This window comes from Syngnathus typhle, linkage group LG2 (genome assembly GCF_033458585.1).
Source record: "Syngnathus typhle isolate RoL2023-S1 ecotype Sweden linkage group LG2, RoL_Styp_1.0, whole genome shotgun sequence".
Lineage (NCBI taxonomy): Eukaryota > Metazoa > Chordata > Actinopteri > Syngnathiformes > Syngnathidae > Syngnathus > Syngnathus typhle.
The window spans coordinates 2,879,968-2,889,471 of record NC_083739.1 but is presented as its reverse complement, the minus strand read 5'-3'; the positions used below and the strand labels follow the sequence as shown (position 1 = coordinate 2,889,471).

Below are 9,504 nucleotides of genomic sequence, written 5' to 3'. Positions count from 1 at the left end.
CTCTAAGAAGTCAGATAAGAAGAAGAGTTCTACTCTTGGTGAGCTTCTAGTTATCTTCTCGTGGTGATGCGTTGAATGGAGTCCTCTGAATGAAACTCCAAAATATCACAGTTTGGGGTGGTAGCTCCACTGAATACAACATGAAGGCCCTGCAGCGCATAGTGAACACGGCTGGTAAGATTATTGGTGCTTCACTCCCTCCCTGAAGGACATTTACACCTCCCGTCTCACCCGCAAGGCGACCGCGATTGTGAGTGATGTGAGTCACCCCGCTCACTCTTTGTTCGATCTTCTGCCCTCTGGGAAGAGGTACAGGAGCCTGCGCTCCCTCCCGCACCACCAGACTCAACAACAGCTTCATACTCCAGGCTGTTAGGATCCGGAACTCTCTCGCCCCTTCTGCGTAGCGCCCTGGACTTTTGCGCTATGCTTACTGTCTGCTGTATGCACACTTGCTCCATTTTTGCTCCTCTTAATTATTATGTTATTTGTTTATTTATTATTTATTTATTGTTTGTGCCTTCTTGTTTTTATTTTTTGTGTTGTTTACTTGTATATATATTGTGTACTATGTCTTGTCACCGTGGGGTAGTGGGAACGTAATTTTGATTTTTCTGTGTGTCTTGGCATGTAAAGAAATTGACAATAAAGCAGACTTTGACTTTGACTTTGGCTTTGAAGTAAGGAAAAAGTGGCAGGCGAAGGAAAAAGGAAATTCAAATACTTCTAAGAATGTAGGATTTGTTCAAGAGGCTGCTTCAAAAAATAAAGCAAGGGCAGAAGAAAGGAAGCAAAGATGAGAAAAGGAAATAAGGGAGGAAGGTGACGATGCTCTGTGTAATGTATTTGGACTGTGTGGTTACCCGTACTGGGGGGTGGAGCTAGAGGTATGGCGGGCGGATGGCATGTTGTAGCTAGGGGAGACTGCTGCTAAAAGAACGAACATCAATACATGATTGACTCACTGCTTCCCTAAAACCTGGTCGTCTTGTCAAGTTATTTCTCATGGTATAGAGAAACATTACACTCTGGGTGTCGGGTGTCCGGACCCCCCCTGAATGGTCGGGCGATAGTGCTGTCACGAAGGGGTGGAGGGACATTCTAACTTTAGCCGGACCACCGCCACCTCCTCAAAGCAGACCTCCTCCGATGGACACCGCAGCTGGTTGCCAAGGTAAGACAACCACCCGATTTGTTGTTTAAATAAAAAGACGACACACCGAAACGCTTGTTTGTGTTTCGCCTTTTTGTGTTCGTTCTTGTTCGGTCATTTATACTCGGGGCACCGCTCTCGAATCTTGTGACGCAGCTGTCGTTTAAAAATAGATCTGCTGCTATCATCATCGAGTTGAAACGTGGAGTGAAAAATAAACTGTCATATGATCGAAGTTAGTCATAACATCTTGGCTTATTAGTTTGATTTATTCGAAATCAGTGTTGCCTCACTTTTCCACTCTAACTGGTTGAAAACAAAGATTTTTTTTATCGTTTCCACCTTGTGGGTGGTTCAGGTTTTCCTGAACAGGAGGCCATCAACAATCCTGACATGGCGTCCTCCAACGAGCAGGAGGATCAGACAGTGCCGAACGGCGACGACGAGGAGAGTAGCATCCACGGGGTCCAGTCTCGTTACCTACGATGCTCGTCGCCCAGGTAATATCTTGAAACGCTTTGAGCCAATTGAACGCAAAATGATTCGGTCTGTGTGCTTCGCAGCCTCTCCATGATGTCAGAGTCCAGGTTCTCCGCCATAACCGGCTCGGATGCCGCCAGTATCTTCATGGAGCCGATCCACTTGTCGTCCGCCATCGCTGCCAAGAAGATCATCAGAGGGTGAGTCATAGTTTAGTTGCTTATTTTATCCGTAGAGGTCCCCGACATGTCCGCCAAATGTCACCGCCTGAACAAATCAAAGCTTTTCGTCTCTCTGATCTGAAGTTGAAAGAATCCAGAAATCTTTCCGTGTTCGTTGATTATTAGCGAATGGAGCTCCTGCTGTGACCGCTTCTGCTGCCGGCGGGACACATGCACAGTGGGAAGATAATTGAAAGGCCAACAGATAAAACATAAGCCCAGTAAATCTAAAGAGGAATTTGATTTGTGGTCAATGAGCCAATTAAGTTTTTAAAGTCAGTCAGCTTTATTGTCAATCTCTTCACATGTCAAGATGCACAAAGAAACCGAAATTAGGTTTTCTCTATCCCACGGTGACGAGACATATTACACGATAGACATACAAGTAAGCGACACAATATAAAACAAGAAGGCACAAACAATAAATAATAAGTGATGAATAAATAAGCAGATAACACAATAAATAAGAGGAGCAAAATGGAGCCAGTGTGTATACAGCAGACAGTGAGCATACCGCAAAAGTACAGGACGCTATGCAGAAAGGGGAAGCGAGTTGTTAGGGTTTGCAGAATATCTTCATCGTATGATTATGTTGGAATGTAACCTGTAATAATTTAACTCGCTTGTCCTGCCTTGACAAAAGTAGTCGACCAAAGTGCTAAGATCTTTTTAACTGATTGACTAGCTGCAGAGGAAGCAATCAAAGTTGCTTTGTTTACAGAACGTCGTAAAAGGCCCCCCGCTATGCTTTGATCAGCAGGGAAGCGGCTTCACCCCATCCTGTGTTCCCACACCCCCACTTTCAACCCCACTCTGTTTCTCTCAATAAAGATGGACCTGATGAGGCCTGAGTCAGACCTCCATTCGACCATCGCTGTAAGCACTGCTATGAATGGACTCTCCACTTGCAGGTGTTTAAAATGACTTGCTTGTCTCCTGTGTGGCTCTTGCAAAATAAGTTAGAGTGAGCACCACCCTAACACGAGTTCAGGATCCTAACAGCCTGGAGTATGAAGCTGTTGGTGAGTCTGGTGGTGCGGGAGCGCAGGCTCCTGTACCTCTTCCCAGAGGGCAGAAGATCAAACAAAGAGTGAGCGGGGTGACTCACGTCACTCACAATCGTGGTCGCCTTGCGGGTGAGATGGGAGATGTAAATGTCTTTCAAGGACGGGAGTGAAGCACCAATAATCTTACCAGCCGTGTTCACTATGCGCTGCAGGGCCTTCAAGTTGTAGTCAGTGCAGCCGCCACCCCAAACAGCAATACAGCTGGAGAGGACGCTCTCAATGATGCCGCGGTAAAATGTAGTCATGACGGCCGGACGAGCGCTCGCTCGCATGAGTTTCCGGAGGAGGTACAGGCGGCGCTGGGCCTTCTTCGCCAGTGATGCGGTGTTGGCAATGAGCCAATTAAGTTTAAGTAGATGACTGGATTTCTCCAGCTACTAATGAGTTGAGGGGATGACTTGAATGAGATGGCTCGGATGTCAAACACTGCGGATGAGCTTGTCCGTCGGGTCTTCTGGAAATTCATTGTTTGGGGAAAAATGTAAAGCTTGTGAAATCCAATTGACGCCTCAAATGGAATTCAGTCAAAGCGAACTTTTTGCTCATCCGCAGAATTGCCGCCTCGGTGTCCGTGCCGAGTCCGTCCCGGATTCCATGCTCGAAAGAGCCGAGCATCTGATGGTGGAGGACCTCTACAATCGAGTACGAGATATGATTGATGATCGTAGCCCCTACAACAGTCCTTGCGTGCTGGATATCCAGAGGGCCATGGTTCAAGATCGCCTGGAGCACCCCAGCCAGCCAGTGGATGAAGTGTTTCCGAATATTTTTATCGCTGAGAAGTTAGTGGCAGATGCTGGCAAGGAGGATTGTGAAATTAATTTTCAAACTATGGACCGTTTGGTAATATGTTGCGTGTTTTTCAGATCCATCGCCGTCAACAAGGCCCGGTTGAAGCGAATGGGAATCACAAACATCCTTAACGATGCGCACGGAACTGGCGTCTACACGGGGGAGGGCTTCTACGCCGGGATGGGGGTGAAGTACCTGGGCATCGAGGTCGTCTGTCCTCACGTCAGCGTCGCAAGCCTGCGGTGCAAGATCCACGCACTCCGGTCTGCAGCCTCCCGGTTCCGACGGTCCAGGGTCCGTCGGGAGAACCGATGGTTAACCTGGCCAGCATCCAGAACTGGATCGGCAATGTGGTGACCGAAACGATCAAACAGAAGCAGAGCGAGATGAGCCTGCTGCCTCCGTTGCTGGCCGGGTCGGAGGTGAGCTTCGGCGCCTCGCCCAGCGCCATTTCGGGCGCTCCTACTCCAGTAACATCTCTCAGGGTCGCGGGCGGCCAGCGTCAGTCTTCTCGGCCGGCGGCTTGAGCGGAGTCAGCGGGCGAAGTTCCGCCTTGCCGGATGCTCGGAAAACCAAAATCGGCACCACCAGCGTCCTGCTATTCAGCCTCTTCCAAGACCAGGTCAACCTGGGCAAACTGGACGCCATGGACAAGGAGATCAAATCGGAAATGAGAGGCAAGATGGCGTCCTACGAGAAGAAGAAAATCCTCGAGGACAATAAGCGCAGCACTATGTACAAGAAAAAGAAACCAAAGGCGGATGAAGATGAAGAAGAGGAGGAGAAGAAAAGGAGGGAGGAGGAATTCCTGGAAGAGGCAAAGAAAAAGAAACCCAAACCTTTAAAGACATTTGGCCTCTCTGGATGCTTGAATTTGAATCCCGCTCTGGAGGTCGACAAGAACACCAGCGTTGACGACTGGCTGAAAAGTGTCAGGCCTCCCCCCGGAAAATCTGCCGTTGCCGCCGCCGAGGATCCCTACGACGACTTGGACGGCTCCGCCTCCCAGTTTGACTTCCCGTGCGCCGGTGAGGACGATGACCCGAGAACGAACGGCGCCCCCTCCATCAATAACGGCCACAGTCGAGCCACCCGGTCATACGGCGAGGATGATGAGACGAGCGACTTCAGGAGGAAATTCACAAATGGTTCACATAGCGACAAAGCAGGCGGGTCGCCGATGGGGACGATGATGGCGAAGACGCCGAAGCCTTCATCGCCCGAACCAGGCAGAGGATCAGAGCCCGAGCGGCCGCCGAGGAGCCCGATGACGAGGTGCTCGCCGCTTGGAAGGCGCAGCAGGAAGCAAAATGGAAATCGTAGAGAAATTGAACAGGAAACAAACGATACATCAATGCGGAAAGACAAATGCACGCAATTTCGTCTTTGAATGCACAATTCATACTTCGAGTATTTATGATCAATTATAATGACTGCTTTGGCATTAATAAATGAGGGAAAAAGAACTAGTGGATCATTTTCAGATATGTCACCCATCCAGGAAAGCACAAAACGTTCTGGGTTGGAATGTGGAGCTTTTTGTGAGGATGTCACAAAATGAATTCATCAACGTTTGCGTTAGTCCTGTTTTTGCTTTGTGGAGTGACTTTTTGCTCTTTTGGAGGTAATGAATGGCAACAAGCATGTAATGAGTGTGAGAAAGCTCCCTAACAAGGGTGCTCTTTCTATACCGTACACCATCAAGGTTAATCAAGTCTTCCCGTGATAGACTCATGGCATCAGTGGAATGGGAAAAATTTTTTACAAGGTCGGGGGGCACAGGGACACAGACCTTTCTTTGGTGCCCCCCTCCCCAACCATCAAATTCTCACCCTTTAGGTGGCACTTGAATTTGAGGCAGGATTTGATGTCATGAGATTGGTTGCAATGCAAAACAGAACATCCTTAATTCATTCACTACTGTTAAAGACGCCACTGCACTGATAAGCTCATATGTAGCACATCCTAGTGGAACATCGGTGTAAAAATCTAGATTGTGATAGCGTCCCTCACTTTCCAATACTACGTTCCGTCCGAGTTTCTCTCAGCGTTATTTGTAAACAATCAGGTTTCTTTCCAGTGGGATAATTGGTGGCATCATGTTGTTCCATGTGAGATTTAAAGCTCAAATTCTGCTTCGAGACTTAAATGCTGGCGTCAGTGCAGCAAGATCACATTTTAGAGATTAAAGACTTACAAAACGTTTGTAAATATATGACGCATGAAGCTGGACACGTGGCCAGAAATAAGAGCAATGGCGGAGGAAGAGGATGAAGGAGTGTGCGAGAAAACACATCGACTAACAATCATCGTAAAAGTGACAGCGAGGAAAATATGGAAGTGAAAAGGGAAGTTTTTATTTCAGAGTGAAAATGGGAGGGTGGGGGAGAATGATCACGGAAGAGTTAAGCAAATGGGGTTACAAAGCCAGTTGATGGTGAAAGAAAGAAAAGAGGATAAAGATGGAAAACGATCGATTATGGAGAAGAGGCCGATTCACTTTCCAATGTTCTTTTACGTTTGTTTGCATTATAATACTGCCTCTCAGTGGCCAAGGCGGGGATACCAGCATCATAATACATCTAGAAAAGTCCTTATTAAAAGGACAAAGGCAACATTTGACCTTTGTTTGTTGACCTTTCCGTCCATTTAAGATAGAAAATTGTTTTTAATAACAGGAACGATTCAACCCGTACCATTGTTTACTAAATGAGGACGCACAGACTACAAGACCCACAATGCACTACGCCACTTTTCTCTGACGTCATCGCACCGGGTGGTCAACTGCGCGGCGTGTGCGCGCTTTTGGAGCAGCAAGAGTGCAACATTGTTCCAGGTTTGTTTTCTCCTACAAACGTCACTTTTCATTCAGTGTTGACTGTATTGATATGTGTTTGCAGACGATCACCGACAGAGGGCTGTATAGCCTCAAGGGAACTCTGTAGGACGGAATGTATGCACAGGCAGTGGAAGAAGAGAGTTAGCATGAGACTACCAGAGTGATTAAATAAACAACTAGCTGAAGCTAGTATAAAGTTCAACTGAATCCTAAAGCTAATTTGATCAGTGAGAAAGATTTAAATGCACTGACTGAGAAGCCTAAAAAAATCCACAGAAAGAGTCACACCCCTGAAGGCTTATAATAATCAGCCAATACAGACAAAAGGTGGATGCAGACTTAAAATAATGGCAAAAGGCAAACAGCATAACCTGTTATTCACCATTGTGCCAAATGGACACGAGTCTCTTTTAGGAGACAAAGCCTCTGAGGATCTAGGTCTAGTAAAGAGGATCTATCAGATTAATACTGACAACATTAAAGTAGTCATGCAAGACAAAGGACAGGAACAAAAACAGTGTGAGGGAAGTGCAAACATAGTGGAGAAGTTTTCTTCTGTCTTCAAAGGACATGGGACTTTACCTTACACTTACAAAATACAACTCAAAGATGATGCCAAGCCTGTTGTGCACGCCCCAAGGAGAGTGCCAGCACCACTCAGAGCTGGCTTGAAAAAAGAACTTGAAAGAATGACTCAAATGGCGGTCATTGAGCGAGTGGAAGAACCCACAGATTGGGTCAACTCAATCACGTGTGTCCAAAAGAAGAACACAGGTGCCTTAAGAGTTTGCCTTGATCCCGAAGATTTAAACGAAAACATAAAGAGAGAGCATTATCAGATCCCAAAACGGGAAGAGATCATTAGTGAAATGACTGGTGCTAAGTTTTTTTAGTAAACTAGATGCCTCTCACGGATTCTGGCAACTGAGGCTTGACCCGGAAAGCAGCAAGTACACCACCTTTAACACACCATTTGGACGTTACTGTTTCTTAAGACTCCCATTTGGCATTAAATCAGCGCCAGAGATCTTCCACAGAGCAATGGAGTCCATGATAGAGGGTCTGGACGGCACCAGAGTTTACATAGATGACTTGGTCGTCTGGGGAAAAACACGACAACAACATGATGAAAGACTGGAGAAACTCTTTCAGAGAGTCAAAAAGCATGGACTAAAACTGAATAGAGACAAGTGTCTCTTTGGTGTCAAAGAGATGACTTTTTTGGGAGACAAAGTCACAAGTGAAGGTGTGGAACCTGACCAGTCAAAAGTGCAAGCCATATTGGATATGCCTGCCCCCACTGACAAAAAAGGTGTCCTGAGAGCCATGGGGATGATCAACTTCCTGGGCAAGTTCATCCCTAATCTTACCTCTAAGACGGCATGCCTCAGGGAGTTACTACAGCACAACACAGTATTTGAATGGACTCATCGACATGAGAGGGAGTGGAAAAAATTAAAGGAAACTGTAACTACAGAGCCAGTCCTCCCATTCTTTGACCCATCAAAACCCACAAAGATCTCCACTGATGCCTCAAAGGATGGTTTGGGAGCAGCACTGCTACAAATGAATGAGGACAAATGGCAACCTGTAGCATATGCGTCTAGATCAATGACAGAGACCGAGCAGCGAAAGAGACTTTGGGGTTAGTGTTTGGATGTGGAAAGTTTCACACTTATGTGTATGGACTGCCAACCTTTACAGTAGAGACCGACCACAAACCGCTCATCACAATCAGAAAAAAGAACCTTAACGACATGTCACCCAGAATTCAGCGCATGATGATGGCATTGCAGCGCTACGACTTTGAGCTTATTTACACACCTGGAAAATATATTGTACTGGCAGATGCTTTATCTCGAGCACCGGCACCAAACAGTGGCATGCTGGTCACCCCGGTGACTGATGAGTCGGAAACACACATAAACATGGTGACTGCTTCACTCCCAACATCAGATGGTATGCTACAGAAAATTGTTCAGGAGACAGCAAAAGATCCTCTGCTGCAGAAAGTTTCACACCATCTACAGAATGGATGGTCGAGAGGAGTCTGCTCAGGGTTTTACCCTGTGCGAGCGGACTTGTGTGTGGCGGATGGGCTGCTACTGCGACAGAACAGGACTGTCATCCCACAATCCATGCACCAGGACATGCTTCAGCGTATACATGAGGGACATCTGGGTGTGGAGAAATGCAAAAGGAGAGCAAGAGAAGCAGTTTATTGGCCGGGCATCAACAAAGACATTGAGGAGATGATACAGCAGTGTGAAACGTATCTCAAACATCATTACAAACAAACAAAAGAGCCGATGCTAATCGTAGACCCACCCACTGCACCATGGCAAAAAGTGGGAACAGATTTGTTTCATCTGCATGGCAAGGACTATCTTCTGGTGATAGACTATTATTCTAACTATCCAGAAGTTGCACAATTATCCAGTACATCAGCACAGTCTGTCATCACACACATGAAAGGGTTTTTTGCCAGACATGGAATTCCGCGATGTGTTGTCAGTGACAATGGTCCACAATATGACTGTGGGGAATTCAGTGAGTTTGCACAGGTATATGGATTTCAACATGTCACCTCTAGCCCGTTGTATCCACAGGCTAAGTAAGATGGCGGCGCGTGCACACGCAGCGGCCTCTCTCTGTCCCGAACGGTGTTTTGTTTTGTCGTTTAATGTGGTTTTGTCCGACACTTTTGTGTGTTCGTCTCGTCGCACCGGGTTGTGCTACAAGTACAGCGGGCTGGTTCAGCTCGACATCGGCGGAAGCGAGTTTTGTGGCGATCTGGACTTTGAAGCAGGGACATTAAAGGCGCTCGGTCTGCTCCGTCCTGAAGCGGTGTGCTAGGAGGCTGAAGAGGGGCGAGAGCGGGGCGTCCGGGCCAGGCTGGCGGCCAACCCAGCTCGACCGGCCGTGCCTTCCTTTCTTCGGGCGAACGTTCGA

At 47.2% G+C, this 9,504-nt stretch overlaps 1 long non-coding RNA gene and 1 pseudogene across 1 annotated transcript; both read left to right on the top strand.

Moving 5' to 3' along the window:
- The first annotated feature begins 864 nt into the window (after positions 1-864).
- On the top strand, positions 865-5,179 carry LOC133150197 (serine/threonine/tyrosine-interacting-like protein 2; annotated as a pseudogene).
- Positions 5,180-5,975: 796 nt separating this feature from the next.
- Positions 5,976-7,214, top strand: LOC133149004 (uncharacterized). Its single transcript, XR_009713009.1, has 2 exons — positions 5,976-6,549; positions 6,614-7,214. It is a non-coding gene; the product is annotated as an uncharacterized LOC133149004 (long non-coding RNA).
- Positions 7,215-9,504: the final 2,290 nt, after the last annotated feature.